Genomic DNA, 20,230 nt, shown 5'->3' on the forward strand with positions numbered 1-20,230 from the left:
CCCTTCCTCATGAGGGCAGTTGGCTCAGGGCTGGCCCTCCTCAGCCTCCCACGGGCGTCCTTCCATCCTCACTCCCGAAATGTGCATCCCCAGTGACTCTCACTCAAACACCTGCCATGCACCTGTCTACGCTCTGCCACTGAATCAATGAAATAAAACCCAAAAACCCGAAACTCTAAAGTTCAATACAGCAATGAGAGGCAACCTCCCCCTCGAAAACTTCCCTTCCTTATTTCTTCCATTGAAACAGATTTGCAAATAATCTAGAACTCCCCCCCAAGACTTACAAAACAGAACTGGATTTAGAGAAATACCAGTTTTCAAACACACAGGAATTCGTTATCTGTAACTTGGCAAGCCTGATGCTGAGTTGATGCCATGCTCTGTAGCAGTCGCCGAAAAATCCTGTGAGTTGTCTGCAATTCCACGACCTGGCATTGGGCAGGGTGGGGGCAGGGTGGGGGCAGGGTGGGGGCAGGGGGAGGCAGGGGGCTGAGGACATTGGCCAGNAACACACAGGAATTCGTTATCTGTAACTTGGCAAGCCTGATGCTGAGTTGATGCCATGCTCTGTAGCAGTCGCCGAAAAATCCTGTGAGTTGTCTGCAATTCCACGACCCGGCATTGGGCAGGGTGGGGGCAGGGTGGGGGCAGGGTGGGGGCAGGGTGGGGGCAGGGGGAGGCAGGGGGCTGAGGACATTGGCCAGAAGGAGCAGAGTTTGCAGTATCAGACCCAGGCGTCTGGACTTTCATGTATGGTTTTGAGATATAGTGTAACTCGCAGGGAGTGGGGTTGCCTGCTTCATCATCCTGCAGCTCCTGACACAGCTCAGATGTCAGATCACACGTCCCCAAACAGCTGGAATGAGACCAGCTGCTGGGAGGTAGGAGCTGGGCCCTAGGGAACTTCTGGGGTTGCTACAAGGACCAGGAGTATGCATGTCATCTGGTGTCCTGGCCGAAATCTTCCAAAATTAAGTCTGAGATTAACTGGCTTTTTTCTTTTGTATATAGCTTAAACTCTTCTTCTGTGTACCTGAGGAGTGCCCGAGGGTCATTTTCTCTAAATCACAACTTAATTGGTGCTTAGTTCCCCACACTACCTCCAGCCTGGCACAACCAAGGGGCAGACTCCTGGGGCAGTTACATCCACCCGTCTCCCTACTGGGAAGGGCCTGTGAGTCCCCAGTGCCGCTGCTCCGCACACGGACCATGCCTCGCCTCCCAGTCAGCGACAGTGCCACCTGCCATGCTTGCTGAAAGTCTCACTATGATTCTGGAAGCACCTGCTGGTCGCCTCCCTTCTTTAGTAGCTGCTTCAAAACGATGCTGTCTAGGGTTTATGCCAGCCATTTTCCTACCTCCTTTCTCTTTTGAAAATCATAATGATGGAGACATATTGGAAATCCCAAGTGTTTTCCAACGAGTGCAGGTGAAGAGGGAGAGAATATGTATGCAAACCCTCATAGGTGTCTGTCATCGGGGCCTAGAGCTTCACTTATCAAGTCTTGTGAAAGAAGATAGCTGGGGTCACACATGTGCCCATGTATGAATGTGTATATATATATGTGTGTGTGTATATATATATATATACCTTTCTAAAACAGCATCGCTGTTGAAAGGTAACACAAATAAAATATTTTGGCAGGAATAAAACCACTCATTTTTCTTAATGCAAAAACTATGTTTGTAACTGTGTATTCCATTCCCACTTTGTACGTTTGATTATAGAACACATGGGGTTTTATTTTCTGACATAGAAACTGCTACTGACGGTTAGCTGCTTCTTTCTCTGCATCTCCCCCTAGCACGCCTGTAACCTGTATTTCTATTCTAGCCATTCTTTCCCTGCACCACCACGAATATTTGTGTATCACTCTCCCCTGTCCCTGCAGGGGGAGATCAGATCATACCCGTCTTTACGTTCTTAACATCCAGCACTGCGGGTCTGGTGATGCAGCTGGCACTCGGGAAAGGCCTGCTGAGCGAGTGACTGCAAGTCCCAAGCAACCAGAGCAAGGTAGCCCAGACTGAGGTTATGCCTAGAGTTTATACAGAGTCCGGAGCCCGTGGGATTCTAGACATTGAGCACTTGGATGGGAGTGGAGGTCCTGAAATTTTCAAAAAGCATGCTGGTGTACGTTCTCAGTAAGACGGAACCTCTCGGCAAGGTGCAGAGTTGACATGCAACGGGACAGGGAAAGATGAACCATGCGTGATCTGGTGCTGCTCAGCTCTCCACCAGCAGCCTAGATGCACTGGCTGAATCTCTGGCCTTGGGGACTGCTGACAGCCAAACGGGATTTGAGAGAACCCAGAGTGCCCAGAGCCCTCAGCCCTAATTTGCCAGAGTGAAGGAGAACACCCCTGATTTGAAGTAACTAATAAGCCTGGTGTGATTACCAACCTCAACCCGAATCTGCACTATATGAACGAACCAAGTTCAAAGCTAACTGCGAAATGAAAGGCAAATTAAGTTTCATTGTCACTGAAATGGTCTGAGAGGGACTCTGGAAAGCTGGAAGTGGTGACCCCATAGTTTTTTGATCACACCAAATTCCCTGGTGAAAACAGAAAGAGCAACTAAGTAGCAGAACCAAACACCCGTGGATAACCTTTGCAGCGCAACTGCAGGCTAAGCCATCGCCACAAGGCCCAGACTACAGGGGAGTGAGAGCAAACCGCCAACAGCCGCTGGCCTGCACAGCGGGCGGTGTCCGCGTGGAGGAGGCACAGGCGTTTGACTGACAGACGAACAACAGAATCCCAGGTCGCTGCTGCAAGGCGCTCCCTGGAAAGCACGCGGAACAGTGTGAGAAGAGCCGCTGAAACTGGAGGGGTCTGTCCAGTCCAAGAGTGGGCAGATAGGCAAGGGGTCCAGGGGATCTCAGCTTCACTCCCTTGAACGCCCCAAATGGTCCAGCCAGGGCTTCCTTCCCGCACACAGCTCCACACCACGGGGAAACCCTGCCGTGGGAATGGAGCAGGGCGCACACAGCAAAGTCCGGGGAGGAGAAGGTCCAGATGGGAATGGTGGCGGGAGGGGAGCCAGAGGTCTCAGAAAGCAAGTCGCACACACGCGCACACACGCGCACACACACTCACACACTCACACACCCGGAAAACAACAGGGAAGATAGAAAAACTACCCTGTCACCTTCTAAAAGTTAAGGAACACCAATTTTCTTAAAAAACGAGCAAGAGAAAAAGAAAGTTCAATTCTATAGAAAGTTCTCAAGAAGGAAAAGGAGGGAAAATTTCAGAATAACATTACTACAGACATCGTAAGCACACTAGGGAAAACAAACTCCACAGAAAAAAATTACAACTATAACTTTTCTTTTTCAAAATGAACTTAAAGTTCCAGCTATTTTTACTGAAAACAAATATTCTGGATGCCCTTGCTATTCATCCTGTTTCCACTCTTTTAAGAAAAGAAGTTTTAAATAGTATATTTTGAAATAATTTGAAGAGAAAGAAAATAAATCATTAGATTAAAAAAAGAAAATTTTGGCTATAAAGTTCAGACCGTATTTCTTTAAGAAACAATATAAAAATAATAGATCGCCCCCTCATCTCTCCAAATCATTCTGAAAATTCCGAAGCAAGCTGTTTTATCTTCAAAGATAAAAGTAGGCCTTTAATGCATGGAACATAGTATAATTTATTTTGTGTTCTCTACCAAGAAAATTCAATGACAGGGCCTGTTTGGTAACCAGACCAAGGGTTCCTTGCAATTAGTGGAGTGTCCAGAAGAGGGCACTAGTTCTCCAGACTACTCAAGGGAGCAGCGTGGAAGGTTAGTGAAGAGGTACATTCCGCCCAGAGAACTGAGAACAAAAATGTAAAATTTTAAAAAGCCAGAGGAACTCTACAATCAATGCTGCCTCCCATTATCTCCACAAACAGCTTCTAACTCAGCCACGACTTGTCACAGACAGGTTGAATATTGCATTATATATGTAAAAAATACTGGAAAGCACCGTTGTTTTTAAAGCATATTGTTTGCTTAATGTAATACTTCCATCTCAGTGATACCTGTTTATTCAACAGCCAATTCTGCCCGACTTATGTTTGCCCAGGGTGAGATGCTCGCAGGCACTGCTGACCCCAAACCAGCACATTTTAACACGAATCCTGTATTTGGTGGGACAAAAGGGTAAGATAGGTCCCCAGATCGTGCCCTAGGTCCTTATTCCCCACTGTTTATTCTAGCTTACTCCTGAAAACATAACTCCCCCACAGGAGTGGCTTTCCTCAAATAATTATGCTTTTAAAAACTTAGAGCCACGTTCATGGCCTGTTTTGCAGAAAACAGCAAATATTCTTCAGCAAACACCGAGCCAGGAATAGCCACAGAGCAAGCAACCCAGAGCAAACACACCAGTGGAAACCCAGTCCCCTGTGTACTCACAGGTCCTTAAGCTCCTAATATTGACATTCGTTTCTTAGCTCTCCGGGGCATTTTCTTTTCTATAGCAAACAACAGCACTTTCATCTATAAAGAGGCAGGTTTGGCAGCTCCAGAAAGATGGATTCATTGTCCCTCCCAGGAGAGCACGGTGCCGAAGAGCCAGTGGGCTGCGTGGGGGGAACAACAGGCAAGAAGTCTTGGTTGACAAAATAACCTCCTTTGCATAAGTTATGGTGATGCATTGCAGAATCCAGGAGAAAGGACTGGAATAAGAGACAATCGAAACATTACAGTTCTTGAGAAGGACTCAGCTACAGCTTGAAAGAATGACACTGAACTTCAGCATGCCTTTCTGAAAAGTATTTTTAGAAGCAATTATGTTAAAAGCTTGAGCTTCTTGGGGTTTTATCTATATGGGTATCTCTTGGCCTCAGGGACCTTAAGGTATTGAGTTAAGTGAGTCTCCTCTTAAAAAGCAACAGCTTCCTCGTGTAAAGAAAGTGGCCACACTTGGAGTGCACAGCGGGGGCACATTTGGAAAAGGCCAGGTGTGTCAGGTGGGAGTGCAGCTAAGCAGGTGAGGGTCGCTGCTCTCCGCAATTCCCCTGGTGGGCTAGGCTGGCCAGGAAGGGGGCCCGGAACATCTTGAAAAGGGGCACTGCTCCCAGAAGGGTCCCCAGGAGAAGGATTGGGTGGCAGGCGCCCAGGAGATGCCCCGCCACACTCCCCCCTCCAGCCCCGCTGGATTTCCCGTCTGGAGAAACTAGGAAACTAGGGTGAGGCCCCTGCTACCTGCGCCCTGAGGACCAAGCTCACCCTTCCCTCTGATCACATCCTTGATCACAGCCATCTTCAACTTCGGTCACGTCCTGCTCGTTGTCTGGACAGTGCAGGTGATTTTATGCTGGGACCTTAGAGATGGACAACTTTAGAGTCTGGAACGCCCACCATGTGTCAGCTGTGTGCTTATAAAAATCTCCCTTTTTCCCCCTGAGCAAATGAGCCTTAGCTTTCATTGGATCCCCAGAGGGATTTCCAGCTCCCAGAGGGCATGTAAACCACCCCAGAGGGACGGCGAATGAACTGAAGCCAGAGAAGCAGCTCCCAGCGGTAGGCCACGGCCATCAGGACTTGGTTCAAGGAAGAGCCAGAAAGCGCTGACAGAGCCTCGAGCAGCATGTAGGCCACACCAGGAACCTTAGAGGCCATCTGATCCAATGTCATCTGATCCTCTGCAAATAAGGAAACTGAGTCTCCAGCCCACAGGCCCCGTGTCAGGCTAGCTCCTAGGTCTCCTAACTCTCAGCCCAGAGCTCTTTCCATAATACCAGCTGGGATGGTCAAGTTCTTCCGGTTCTGACCCTAGAAATTGTGTGCAGATGTGGCTGCAGAGAGATGACCTCTGACATCACCCCAGTCCTCCTAGGCTTTGTAGGGTTTATGTAAGCAGCATACTGGCAGAGCGTGGCCTCTGGAACACGAGTCTGAGTCTTGATTCAGCCTTTTCTACTGCATTTAAGAAAACTATCTCACTCTATGCGCCTCAGTTCTCTCATCTGGAAAGTGGGGATGACAGCAGTACACATGCCATTTAGGGTTTTGCTGCTCGAATTCCATAGACAGATGTGTTTATACGCATATTATAGATAAGGCTTAGAATGCGGGCTGACACATACTGAGTGACTATCCTCGTCCATTATCGATATTTTAACAAGTACCTATTATATTCAAAGCTTTGTACCAAACACCAAAGATATGAAAGCAAGAGACCCGATTTATTCCCTTCAGTCAGGAGTGGCATGTGAAGGAATCACAGCTAATCAAAATATATTCCAACAAGAACCTCAATAGTGGTTGGCTCAACGCCCTTGGTAGCTACCAAACTGGGAGGGGTGCTAACACACACCTAGGGTCTTGAATTTTCCCTGAGACTCAAAATGCAAGCCTGCACAGGTAAAGCCAAGGCATGCCCTCCGGATCTACCTGCCAAGGGTCCCTGGAAGGGCGGAGGGTCAGCAATGTGCCAATGCAAGCCTTGGCTGCTCTGGCTGCCCGGGGGGCGGGGCTGACGGCAGCTGCCACGTGCAGATGGGGATTGAAGTTGGGATGAAGGCGGTGGGCGGGGAAAGGGCGGCCAGGGTATGCTGGGGTCTGCTTATGCAGACTTAATGGGCCAATAAGAGCCAAGACACAGAGCAGCAGCGCTGGGAGCAGGACAGGCAGAATCCGGGCGTATTTCCCCACGGAGGCTGTGTGTTCTGTGCTCCCTGTTTGAAGGCAAACAGCCAGGGCCCAAGCCTACCAACGCTGTGGGTCGAATACAAGGCCCTCTGTATTAGGGTTATACGGGATATATGAGACAGGGTATACGTATATATAGAGAGAGTTATTGAAGGAAATCGGCTCATGCTACTGTGGGAACTGGCTGGAGTTTGCAAGGCAGGCTGGCAGGCGGGAAGCTCAGATGGAAGTTGACATTGCAGTCTGGAGTCTGAGGGCTGGAGACACAGGCAGATTCTCCTCTGCTGCCACCTGGAGGCGGAATTTCATCCTCGACGGAGGACTCTCCCCAGGCCTTCAACTGCTCGAACGAGGCCCTTCCACACTGTGGAAGAGAATCTGCTTTCTTCACACTCTCCCGATTTAAATGTTAATCTCACCTTTAAAAAAATACCGTCCCAGCAACACCTGGACTGGAGTTTGACCAAATGGCTGGGCAGGGTCAGTGCCATGGCCTGGCCAAGGTAACCATCACACACTGGCTCGAACACTCACAGAAAACTGTAAGGCCACATGAAGTCGGGAGGGAAGGGGGAGACTTTTAAGTTTGAAACCCTAGCAAATCTGAGCCTTTTCTTGCGACTCTCAGTTCACGTGCCACCCTTTCTGGAAAGGTGCTCGCCGACCCCGTGCCATGAGCTTTGGGCCCTCCTCAGGGGAACCAGCGCCCACCGCCTGTCCCGGGACCCAGTCCACCTCGTGCTGTGACCCCGAGTTTATTCTTCCCACCATCTCTCTCATCCCCGTACCCCCGGGGCCTAGCGCTCATTGCGCCTCCTGCGTAGGCACTCAATAATGTTTGTTCAGGGACGAAGTCTCTGCTTCTGGAATTCCATCGGAGCCTCCACCCCAGTGAAGAGAGGCGTTCAAGTTCCCTGACAAAGCTGGACGCCAAGCGAGCCCAGCACCTGCCCGGACCAACGGCCGTGTGTTTGTGCCGAGCCCCAGTGACGAACAGCTCTTCCCTACGTAGTGTGCTAACAGCAATGCATGTTTTTCTCATTCACCATCAGAGAGCGGCTGTGAGTCAGGTCCTCAGGAGTAGGGCTTCAAACTGAGGATCTGGACGGGGAAGATTCCAGACTCGGCCCTCTGGGCTTGTCTGTTGCTCCTTCCTTCCCCCTGAGAGCATTTTTTAAAGTGCTGACAGTGTGCTGGGAGCCTGGTCCCAGCCCTCAAAAAAAAAAAATGTATGGCCTAGGGCTCAAGACTGCACTTACATCTTCATGAAGAAATGCCGTGTTGAGTTGACACTTTGCCATAAGGAAATACAGTACCTTTCAGGTCAAAATGGCATGCTTCTTCATGACCTCGTCTGTAAACCTGACACAGTCAAAGCTCCGGGCATTTCGAGGCGCCAGGACACTTCGGATGGAGATCTCGTCCCCTCCAGCAGAGTGGGCTGTGGGGACGTGCCCCCGCCGGGCTGCGAGTTCTGACCCTTAAAGGGCTGCCAACTTAGAAAATCCAAAGGCGGAGAAGAATTCCCCTCCCCCCCTCCTCTGGCCAACACTTGAAAACTGAACTTAGAAAACCAGAAGGAAATAGAAAAAAAATTCTAATTTACACAGAATTAACACACTGTGGAATTTTAGATTACAAAATAGGAAAGAAGTTCAGTGGAAATGTAAAGGGCTCCACGACATGGGGGGAGAGGGGTGGCAATTTGTTGTCACCAGAATACCAGGAATGGCAGTGGAAAGTGTCAACCCATAAAGGACCTGGGCTAAAACAACTGTTGGGGCACTCCTCCATTGGTTGGGACACCACGCACCAGACAAAATGAGCAAACAGCGCGCCTGCGTTAATACAGATGCACTTGGTGAGACAAGGAACGTCCCTACAAAGGAACAGAACCGCCACACAATATGGCACATAAATATAGACACTAAACAGCAGTATTTTTTTGAAGTGACAGAAACCGTGGTGAAGGACACACCCCAGCCCCACCCAAGTCACTCTGGGGAGGAAGGAAGGGAAGGAGGAGATGGGTTGGTCGGGGGGTGGGGGGACTCCGGTGCTGTTTATAAAGATTTCTCGATTTAAAAAAGATGCACAGAGGAACTGTTGCAACATGTGGAAGTGTGTTTGTTCAATATTGGTGTTTGCACATGGTTATCTGTTAAGTTATTTTTTGTGCCTTCTTGTGTGCGTTTGAACATTTTTCCTCGTGTTTTACAGAGTGCCTAGGAAGCAGTCACGGCTGAATCCACCCACTTCACAAATTACAGGAACTAGAACTAGAAGACCTTCCAACTCCATTTATTCGGCTCCCTCATTTTAGACGACAGAAAAAAGAACCAGTAGGCCTAATGCAATTTTTATTTATTTTTTTCCACTGGGTAACTTGCTTCGGCGCCTGTGGCCTACGGATGGAGGCCAGATGAGAGTTCAAGGCCACAGTCTGCCCTGGCATGGGGCCCTATGAAAGACCCAGGGGGACAGGCCTGCCGTAAATCCAAACCCGTGTGTCCTGACGCAACTTTTAGATTGAGGAGGTTCTGAATACTTTCTGGCACGGTTTCGCATGTAACAGATGATCACCAAATGTTTGTGGGGTAAATGGGAGATGCTGTTAGGCAGTGCTCGCTGGCTGCCCTTTGCCTGCCTTTGCCCTCACTTTCCGGGAGGAGGAGAGGACTGAGGACCGAGACTTCAAACCCCGTCACTGTCCTGACTCCTCCAGCCCATCTGGGCCAGTGGTTTTCAAATGACAGAGCACACCTGTCACCTGGGAATGAATGAAAAATGCGGCATCCTTGGCTTTGCTGCCAAAGACACTGACGAGGGTAGGGCTGGTGGGGAGTTCGTGACTTTTATGTTTAACATGCCCTTCAAGAGGCTGCTGATGCAGGTGACTGTCAGGAACACTCTGAGGACAACAGCTTTGGCATTTGGGGCACCTTTGCTAGATACCTGCCTTCGTTTGCTCTTCTTTGAAGAAAAAAAAAAAAACAGGGGTAAAAAGGAGGCCTGGCTCACCGTGGTGAACATGAGACCTCAGAAACCAGGGCAGAGCACACCACCCAACCTTGCGGAGGAAAAAAACACTGCACTGGTCGCCAAAATGCAAGTAGATTCTATATCGAGCTAGAAATGGAAGCGGCAAGTTTCCACTGTAAGTGCCAGGGGAAGCGGTAGGGTGGTAAGGTGACGCTTGAACGAAAGGGGAGTCCGGTTCCTTCCCCCGATTCTTGGTAGGAAGAGGGAGAAAAAAAAGGACGCATCCAGCTGAGCAAGTTCCTGCTGCTGCATCACAACCACGTCGTGTCCTGGCATCTTATCCAGTATTCACGTTGGCAAAGTATCCTCCACCCCTCTGATTAAAAAAGGGGGGACAAAACATCGGCAGCATGTTTGTTACAAGACATGGAAGCAGAGGTCTAGCACGGATGTGAAGAGGACCACTGACACGCCACCTGCAGAAGTCGCCCGCAGGTGGGACAGACTGGTGGCCGGAACTTCAGAATGGTATAAACCAAACCTTACGCTTGGCAGTGCCCCCCACCCCGCCAAGCCACATTTCCTCTCCAAAATCCCAGTCAGCTTCTGTGACACAGCTGCCACGAACATGTCATCTCTTCTGAAAGGTGATGAGACCTGGGAAAGCCCTCAGGACCAAGGCCTTGGGCACTGGTCACCTGGGAGGCTGCCTGGAGGTGACGTTGGAAGAATCTTAAGGGGAGCTGTTGAGATGGCCCCCATGTCCTTTCCCTACTCCTGGGAAACTGGGGCAGGGACAGCCACCGACCCAGGCTCAGCCAGGAAGATCCATCTGCGTCCGGCTTTGAGCTTTGACTTAGTGAAGCAGAGTCAGGGATGAGGACCTCATCTTTCAGACAGTGACGGCGATGGCCGCAGAGCGGGGACCAGGGTGTGATTTGGGCAGAGCTCTGGTCTGAGGGCTTCCCTCATCTCCAGTTTTCCTTCTTCCCTGTGGCTCTCCGTGAGCTCTCCAGTGACCTTTTGGTACATTTTTTCTACTTGAATCAGCCTCAGTTTGTGTCTACTGTTTGTATCAAAAAGCCCTCGACGAATCAACCAATGCCTCAAAGAGGGGACGAGTCCCAAGGAAGCTACCTGCTTAAAAAAAAGTCCCCAGAACTCATTCCAGAGCTGATAAAGTCAGGAGCTTCAAAGCCTCGTTTGTTATTTGTGAAGAAAACACATCAAAGATCTCTGAACATTTAACAAGCTGCACAAACAATTTACTCAGAGTTTCCTACCCTAGGACTTTATCTCCAAGGACTTTTCCACAAGGCTTGAGTTACAAGCAAGATGGGCGTGCCGTTTCTGAGGACCTGGTGGAGCAAACAGACTGGGTAGGAGGGGGTGGGAGTCAAGGAAAATATTTGAGAAATGTTGGTTTGAGATGTCTCTGAAATACCTGAAGCAGCTACTAAGCTGGTACTTGGGTAGGCACAACAGTCTGGAGGTCAAGGATATTTGAATAAAGGAATAAATTGGACAGACATCAGCAAATGGATGGCATTTAGAGCCACATATGAAGACATCTAGAAAAAAGAAACTAAAAGAAGAGAGTGGCCCTGGCCAGTGTGGCCCAGTCGGTTGGGTGTCACTCAGCAAAGCTGCAGGTCCTCAGTTGATTTCTGGACACACCTAGGCTGTGGGTTCTTTCTCTGGTCGGGGCATGTACGAGAGGCAATTAATCCTGTGTCTCTCTTACATCAATGTTTCTCTCCCTCACTTTCACTCTCCATTACCTTCTCTCTTAAAAAAAAACAGAGAGAGAGAGAGAAGAATGCAATGGCATATTATAGAGGTCAGGGAGAGGGCTGGCTGGTGAAGGGAGCTGGTTAGAAGAGTGTGGTGGGATTGGAGGGAAATTTAGAGAGGACTGAATCAGGGCAAACAAGAGGGGAGAGTGGTTGAAGAAAACGTACAGGACAGTCATATGAGATGAACTTGAATTTGACAACAGGGAGTCACAGACGGGCCTTGATGAGAGGAGTTAATGGAGAGCAACGGAGCCAAAAGCTAGTCTGGAGGGGGCTGGAGAGGTCACGGTGGGGTCAGGCAGAGACCATAATGTGTGTAGGTGACTTGGAGAAGCTTGGCTCTGAAGCTAAACAGAGGGAAAAGGGAGAAAAACGGAGGCCCCTGGAGTCAAGGAAAGACCATTCTCTAATGACGGGTGATTGCAGCGCCTGTCTGTGCCTTCGTGGGTACGGTCTAGCACAGAAGAAAGAGAGGGAAACTGGGGGGAGGAAGTCCTCCTTCATGCAACAGATACTCGGTGATTACGCCGGGTCAGGCTCTGCTCTGGGGGCGCATCCTGGAGCAGGATGGCCTAGACTGGGCTGCCATGCGACCAGCATCCATACCGGGGGTGTGCAGCCCCAGAGCTGGCTGCCGAGAGAAGCAAGACAGGTTTAGATGTGGGTGCATTGGTGGGTTTGGGGGTGGGAAGAGAACTGAGTTCTCCTTTGGTGGCATCTATTTTCCCAGTTAAGGGGGAGGCAGGTCCTCAGCTAACATCAATGGGGGTGGGGGAGGGGAGGTCATAGGGGAGATGTGAGGAGGGAGAAGTGTATCACCTGGTGGGGAAAGGAAGTTCCCCGTGGAAATGGATGGGGCAGCTAATGGGAGCCCGTGAGAGGTTCACAGTCCCGAATTTATAGGGAAGCCAGCCAGCCTACTCGTGCGATTATGTTTGCTGTCAGCGTTAGCTACTCATGGACAGGCAGGTAGAAGGCCAGTGTTAGAATCCGTCAAGGTTGGGGTTTTGCCCCAAGGGCGTGACTTGGAGAAGACAGGAGCATGGCAGTGAGGAAGTCTGCCAGGAAGAGGCGAGAGTGGTGGATCTTGTGTTCTAAGTGCGTGAGGAGGGCGGTGCTGAGAAAAGGGTGATGGACATGGTGAAGGCAGGGCGGGCAGGGAGTCTCTCTGCCCTTGGGATGGGGCCACAGGAGGACGGGAGAGAGCGGGGGGAGGAGGAGGTTTGAGAGCACCCACGCAGAGGAGGCGGAGATGCGTCCATGACAAGAAGGCACACAGTGTGACCCTGATGCCTGAGCGGTTGAGTGGGAAGAGGAGAAGGGTGAATGGCGGGCCCCCAAAAGGTCTGCTCATGCCCTGGATCCTGCGAACGTGACCTATTCGGAAAAGAGTCTTTGCAGGTGTAATTAAATTAGAGACCCTGCCTTATCCAAGCACGCCCTAAATCCAGCAAGCATCCTCATCTCGGAAAGGACCAGACAGACACACCCAGGAGATTTGGGACTTCTGGCCTCTGGAACTGTGGAAGATAATTTTGTTATCCTAACGCCCCGTTTGGAAACTGATACAGGACCTTAGCAGGTGTGGCCTTGGAGGGTCCTCCACATGGACATCAGAGTCGCTGTAACCGGTGACAGAAGTGCAGGCTGAGGAGAAATTCGTGAGCCCGAGCAAGTTATTGATAAACGCAGGGGATGGATGAGCTGAGGCTGGTAGAGACAGCAGTGGGGAAAGCCAGACGGGGCTTAGCGGGCCGGCACAAGCTTCAGATAAGCCCTGGTTTTTGCAGACAAGAGAGTCATGGGTGTGGTGAGAGGGGCGTGGGCACCTGTAGGGAACATGGAAAGGGGACGGGGACGAGACTGGGGGCACGAATGCCTGGCATTGGCTTCTCATGGGACCGAGTTGGATAGGCTTGTGAATCCTGGTGCCCCAAGACCCTCAAGACCCCAAGAAGCCAGAGGGCTATGAGTCCGGGCGATGCTTCAGAAAACTCGGCACAATCATTTGGGAGCCTTGGGGGACAGCCCGCCCAGACAGCGTGAGGACGGTGCTGGGGCCGGCGCTGGGGCCCTGGGCGGGGGGGCGGGGGAGGCACCTGCGTGTGGCTGCCTGTCGGAACCGCTCGGGCGTGCAGTGGGCTTCACTGACCCCTCCCGGTCGTCTCCCAAGGGCAGAGCCGAAGTGCTCAAGCTTGTTTGTCTAGAGGAGTGTGCAGATTGCATCTCGGGATTTACATCCGTGCATGTCTAGCAGTAAGGGGTCTGTTAAATAAATTACGAGACGTTCTTACAATGGAATGTTAGGTGGCCATTACAAATTGTGTGGTTGGAGAATATGGGAAAATGCTCACAATAAATCACTAAGTGCAAAAGCAGGTTACCGAACATACAATTATGATTCCAATTTGGCAAAATAAACAAACACAAGTTTACCTACAGGCATATGTGGGCCTGGAAATAATCACACACTAGAACTACAACAGCAGTGGAGAGGAGTATGGGAAATTTTACTTTCTTAGTACTTTGCTGTATTTTCCAAAAATGACAAGGAATGTTTACCACTTGAGGGTTCTGAGGGAAAAAGAAAGAAAATTCGTCTTGACTAATATCTTCTCATGTGTTTTCTCTCTCTCTGGGACGAATATTGAAAGAAACTTCTGAACATTTCAGGGACGGATTGTTGCAGGTAAGAAAAAAAATGTACAAATAAAATAAAATAAAAACAGAGAAACTTTTCATGGCTTCCTTTGGCTCACAATCAAGGGGCTACTTCCCGTTCACTAAGTCCCCCTGCACAAATCAGGTGCTCCCTGGTCAGATGAACTTGGTCCCTAACTGTCCCTCCAGCACCGAGTCAGGAGATCCGGAGCAGGACTGCCCGGAGTGCTCTGGACCTGTGGGTCTTTTCTGCAGTGTCCCTCCTGGACAGGGCCTGTTCCTGTTGGGACGTGACCCCTGGCACGTGCACAATCGTGTGTGGGTGTACTTTTTTATTCTTCTAACCCTGCTTGTCCTTAACTGGTACCTACAAAGGACCTCGACTTAATGCCTCTGACAATAGCCCTGTTGCTTCTGGGTCAGACAGCAACCCTCCCAGGTCCTTCCCCCGACCCCCCAGCTCAGCCCCCACTCCTCTCCAGCTCCCCCAGCCCCCTCCAGGACCTCGACCTTGGATGCCCTTTCTCACACTGCTCCTGCCCTTGGGACTCAGTGTTAAATTAGACCTAGATTTAGCCTCTGGCTCCTCTGCTCCATCCCACCCCCACAGGACAACTGGCCTCTCTTAGACTCCCCCCACCCCCGGCTGTCCCTCTTGCTTCCTCCTTGGTTGGGTCTTTGAAATCAGGGAGCGGGAAGGAGGGAAGATGTGGACAGACCTCTTTCTGTGTGTCTCCAGCATTTGCATTTGGCTCGAATTGGCTCATGTGTTAATAATTTTTTTAACCTAATTCCGTTTCAAGCCATTTACAAATATGATTTGCTGGTCATCTCTGCCCTTTTAAAAGGCATTGATGAGCTTGTTGAATGATCTCAGGACAGTGCCCCCTGCAGGTCTCCAGAAAATTCCCTCAGGACCAGCTCCTGCAGCACATCTAACATAGATGAGTGAGCCGACATTTCTCCACATGTGGACAAGGCCAAGGTCAAAGGCCTTGCTGACATCCCAGCACAAAAACCTCAGCAGTCCCCTGGTCTGCCAGGCCAGGTTCTTCCTCAATCACCACCCCGCTGAGCCGTACAAGGCCTCTGTCTTCCAGTCCATACAGCGAGGACAGTGGCAATACTGGTCCCAGGCTGTTGTGAGATGATGTATGTGAAAGCACTCGGTGGCTCGTCATTGACAAGTGTCACCCCCTTGTCTGTGGAAGCCCTACCAAGACCCGGTTGAGAGTCCGGTGTGACTTGTTTTCAGTGATCTGTGTCCCTCCCAGTGATCACGACTTCTTGTTCTAAATATTCACAAACCTGAGTAATCTGTTCTAGAATGTTGCTAGAAATTTATATCAAACCATGGTCTGTAGCTCGTGAAAGGAATCCTTTTCCTTCTTTGGGAAGTTGAAGGAAACCACCATACCCTGACAGATCACCAACATGGGAGTGGCAACCAGATTACGCACAGAACTTCGATAAACCATCAAGAAACAGGAACAACGTGGTAGAAAAACTGGCGAAGGACACCAAGGAGCAATTCACAGACGAGGAAACCCAAACAGCCCATACAAATAACACGAAAAGATGCGCCACCTCATTCAGAAATAGGGAAATGCAAATCAAAATCATGATGAAAAGGCATTTTGCAGCCTTTAGCTCAGGAAATACAAAAGCCAAGCAGTTCCGAGAGCTGGGAGGTCACAGAGGAAGAGAGGTGGGGAGGTCACTCACTGAAGTGGGGTGCGGAGGGCCGGGCAGCTCTGGGGAGTCAGCGGTAACGTCCGCTTCGATGGAGACGTGCCGACTGCGCACTCAGCAAGACAGCGCTCCAGACCGATTCTCCTGCATATGGCCCCGGAGACATGGACCCCAATGTTCACACAGCAGCGCTGTTCATCGGGAGAAAAGGGGCAAGCCGCTTAAATGTTCTCCAGTTTACACACTAACCCACCGGGGCTGTGCTGGGGCACACGTGGAATCAGTGGAATCGAGGACCCCACCCCGCACCCTCTAGGGCCCTATGCCCAAATCAGATGCAGACCTGTGGGAGCCCTTTCCCCAAGCCCTGGGTGCTCAGGTAAGCGTTGCTTCAACTGGGCCTTTGTAAATAGGAAGGAAAGGAGGGTATTGGGACCTGATCTCTATGTAAGTAGCTTGAGGTGGCAGACGTACTTAAGTCTCTTTTACTTCCCAGTCTCAGGATTAGTATTTTTGGTTTTGTTTCTTGTAACTTTTTTTCAAGCAAGAACTGCAAACCCAGTCATCGGATTTCTTCCCAGGACTAAATACACAGCCGGGGGCTGCAAGGGGGTGGAGAGTGAGGAGCGAGAACCAGCAGGCTGAAGTAGGCAGTGAATAAGCATTGACTATCCCCCACCCCCAATCCTCAATCCTTCTCAGAGAGGGGCAAAAAGAAGACACTGTTTAACTTTCACATGGTGTTTGTCTTGGCTGATGGGATGCAAGTAGAAATGTTGTGTGAGACTTTTAAGATGCAGCCTTAAAGGGTAAGGTATGCCCTTCTTCTCTCCCTTCTCTTAATGGCTGGCTAAAATCCAGACATAATGGCTGGAGCCCCTGCAGCCACGGTGAGGCAATGAGGCAGAGGCCCCATGTTGAGGGTGGGGGAGAAAGAGAGAAGCAGCCTGGGCCCCTGCAGCATCTTCCTAGGCAAAGACTGTCTAGCTTTGGTCGTCTTTTATATCAGACCACTGCCATTTGAGGTTTCAGCCTAAACTGATAGATCCCTCTTTCCAAGATAGTGATCACTCTTTATTCGTATCTGAGTCATCACAGTGACCTTACCTGACAAGAGATTCTTTGCCTCCGGAGCCACCTAAGTCAACCAGTTTTGTTATTTCCACTTAGTGTTGGAGAAAGAAAAGAGAGGCTAGATAAAGGGGCAAATGTTTTTAAAGAAAACTAAAGCCGAAACACAAAAGCTGTTTTAAAATAACTTTCAAGCCTTGTCAGTTATGGTTCTGTCGCCTCTTTGTTGAGCTGCCTGAACTGCCTCATTGTGCAGTTTAAGTTCCGAAAGTGGAAAAGGACGCGTTCAGATCAGACTCAATGGCTGCTCTGTGGTGTTAATTATACGTCTGCACTTGCACGTACGCTTGTCTTGTGCTGAAACGTCTTACACACTCAAGTACACAGTAGGGGTGCAGGGACCACATCTAAGGCCCATTTTGTCTCCTGGCAGGCGGATGGCCTCTCACCCACGTGCTCCCTGGGACGACGCATGTAAGGCCTTTTCAGAACTGCCTTCGATATGTCAACCGTCTGTACATTCGCAGAGGTGCCACTTTGTTCCCTTTTACTTTATTCAAGGAAATTTCTAATCATCTGTAAAATGCCTCCTCTAAGTAATGTTTCCAGGCTTTCTTCTCTGTTCTGAGAACTGCATGCAAACACATTTGTCTTGCAAGATTCTCACCCAGCAGCTGAATGCTTCAAGAGGCTCCATGTTCCTTTGCTCTTCCCTATCTTGGCTCCTTCGGGGAAATAACTTCACTCTTTAAAAATGCAAAAATTGCTATTTGAGAAGCCCCAGTACCACACTTGCCTTGTATTGTGATTATCTTACACAACTCTGGTTGGAATTTCAGTAAAACAATGGGCGTCGTTAAACACCCTTCGGTTTATATGCCATCTGATAGTTTCCCTTCAATGATTTTACCCTTTTTTGTACTTCCTCCAAGGAAATTTATTATTGCTAGTTCATTGTCACATGGTTTTTAAAAAACATGTCCTGTCAGAATCCTCAGCTATACTCTTTCATCTCACTATTTGTAACCGGAACAGAAATGAACACAGTGCTTCCAAAACCAACATTTCAGCTGCCAAAGCCAGCTATTCCAGCCTCAGTTTCCCAGCGTAGAGTTGTGGGAAGCCCTCCCGGATGTGGGCTGTGGATAGTCCCCCCATCTACCCAAGATTCCTCATGACATTCGGGAACAAATTCCCAGAGGAAATTTGTGGCAGCAGCCACAGCCCCCAGTCCAAAATAGTTCTTTTCCGGAAACGGGGGCCACCTGCAACCTCCGGGCACAGGTGTAGGCATAGAGGATTGACTCGCAGACAGTCGATGATAAACCTGGGGAGCTTGTCCAGGCGGTGTGGGGGGCATGCTTTCATTTCACCTGTTCCACACCAACTCACGGGAAGAATTTTAAAAGAAAGCCATCTAATTAAATATGCGAAGTGGTAGAAAGAAAAACAAAGCGGGGGCGCCCTTTGCGTCTCACTCAAGGCCGTGCTCTGCTTTGGTGCCCACGCTAGGGAGTGTCTGGGCAGAGACACACACACACACCCTGGAACTGGGAGCTCAGTCTACTCGTGTTGCCTTTGGGAGTACCAGTCTTGTAAGATGCGGTTATAAAGAACCTCTTCAAGCTGAGGGAGGTACAGATAAATACATAAATAATATTTAAAAAATGTAACAGCCTATGCATGCGTACAACCCATTTTTTGGCCTACTCCTTGCCCTGGGGGGCTGGCATCTTTGGGCTGCATCACCCAGGACCCCCTGACCCTGACTCTGACCTGGGTCGGACCCTGGGAGGCACTGTTAGTAGATTAGCGAGGAGGAGGAGAAAGAGGTTGACATATTCATTTCCTTCCCCCCTTTCTATCCCCTGGGCTCCTGGCAAGGTTCACTGGTCTTATTTCCAGCAGAATTGCCAGACCAGTCACAGACAGGATGGAGGTGTCCACAGTTGTTTAAAGAACATGGCATCCGTGGCATTAGGTAAGTGGGTCTCGTAATGTCACTGCTGGGAACAGAGGGAGTCAGGAGAACTGTGGCCACAGGGGTTCCCAGCTGACCTTCCGGGCTGCAAGCAGGCCGTGCCCAGTGAGACCTTCCCTGACTTCCCTTTCCTACCGCTCTCTTCGCAGACAGAGCTGCCCCGCCCACAAGCCCTGTGTTCAGGCTCCTTCCCCTTCACGTATCTAACAAACACTGAAGTAGCACCCAAGACTTTGCATCTGTGGTAACGAATTTGAGCCATGGTGGCCCCCCAAAGTCACTTCTACTCTGCCTCTGCTCAATGACCAAAGACACATACCCCTTGCTGCTTTTTTCTGTGGTCTTTGAGATTCTCCATTCTTCTACTTTCAGGTCAGAATGAAAAATTCAGAGTGTTATCCAGTGTAGGAGAAATTATAAATACAGGTAAATGGCCGTAAGAGTGTGTTCTAGAAAAGTATCTCTTACTGAGGTCAGGCACTGTGCTAAGCACCACCAATTGCCTACTTTCATCTTCTTAAAAACCTTTGAGGTAGTGAGCATTATTTCCTTCATTTCACAGATAAGAAAACTGGGTACTGAGAAGTTACAAAACTTGCCCAAGTTTATACTAGCTCTTGACTGCCAAGGCTGGATTCAGACAGACAGACGCCAGAATGCTTGTTCTTAACTGCCACACGCTGCCTCTGTGAGAACTCAGACAAGCCTGTCATCCTCTTCAAGCCTGAATGTCCTCCTCTGAAAATAAGAATGCGAGATTAAATCATTTTTTAAACGTTCCTCTTGCCCCAGAACAGTGCAGTTTTGCTTGGGAGGCTGCTTTATCTCTATCAACCACCAGGTGGCGCGCGGCCAAACGTGCAATCCGTTTGCCAGGGCTTTAGGGCAAGGCCTTCTAGCCCCCTCAACTCTCTCTGTTGTGGCGTGGGAATGGAGTAGAAACTTGTTCCCAGTCGTAATAGGTGCAAAGCAAACTGCTTCCGCACGGCAGAGCGAAAATTTAATCAACTGGCCCGACTCCTTTGGGCCTGGTGTTTCCATCAGCCGCACGGCGGTTCCTCCTAGTCAACTTGGTAGGACGGAGACCTGGGTTCTCCAGCCACCACTTCCTCTTAGCTCATTTCATGCACCTTTATGTTTCCTGCAAGCGCTGTGTTAGAATCAAACTTAACAATAAATAAAGGTAAAGAAATGTGCCATACCAAGGTGGATGTTTTTAACCAATGAGAGACTTGCTGCCCACAGCCCACCCCAACTCACTCTCTGAAATACCTGCGAGGCCTCTGACCAGGAGCCTCCATTTGAATGCGTGAACAATACACAAACCGAACTTGGCGCGTGAAGATGGAGACATGGGTTTGTGATGGAAGCACCGCCAGGGCCTTGCTTCCT

At 49.8% G+C, this 20,230-nt stretch overlaps 1 long non-coding RNA gene and 1 other non-coding gene across 2 annotated transcripts; both read right to left on the reverse strand.

Annotated features, from left to right (window-relative positions):
* Positions 1-9,030: 9,030 nt before the first annotated feature.
* Positions 9,031-9,164, reverse strand: LOC118995600 (small nucleolar RNA SNORA42/SNORA80 family). The gene has a single exon (XR_005068313.1). It is a non-coding gene; the product is annotated as a small nucleolar RNA SNORA42/SNORA80 family (small nucleolar RNA).
* A 5,113-nt stretch (positions 9,165-14,277) lies between these two features.
* Positions 14,278-19,797, reverse strand: LOC118995265 (uncharacterized). Its single transcript, XR_005068237.1, has 3 exons — positions 19,429-19,797; positions 16,894-16,951; positions 14,278-14,391 (listed from the first exon to the last, which is right to left on the reverse strand). It is a non-coding gene; the product is annotated as an uncharacterized LOC118995265 (long non-coding RNA).
* Between the last annotated feature and the right edge of the window lie 433 nt (positions 19,798-20,230).

This window comes from Sturnira hondurensis, unplaced genomic scaffold, assembly GCF_014824575.4.
Source record: "Sturnira hondurensis isolate 20B ecotype Veracruz unplaced genomic scaffold, ASM1482457v3 Scaffold0010128, whole genome shotgun sequence".
NCBI lineage: Eukaryota > Metazoa > Chordata > Mammalia > Chiroptera > Phyllostomidae > Sturnira > Sturnira hondurensis.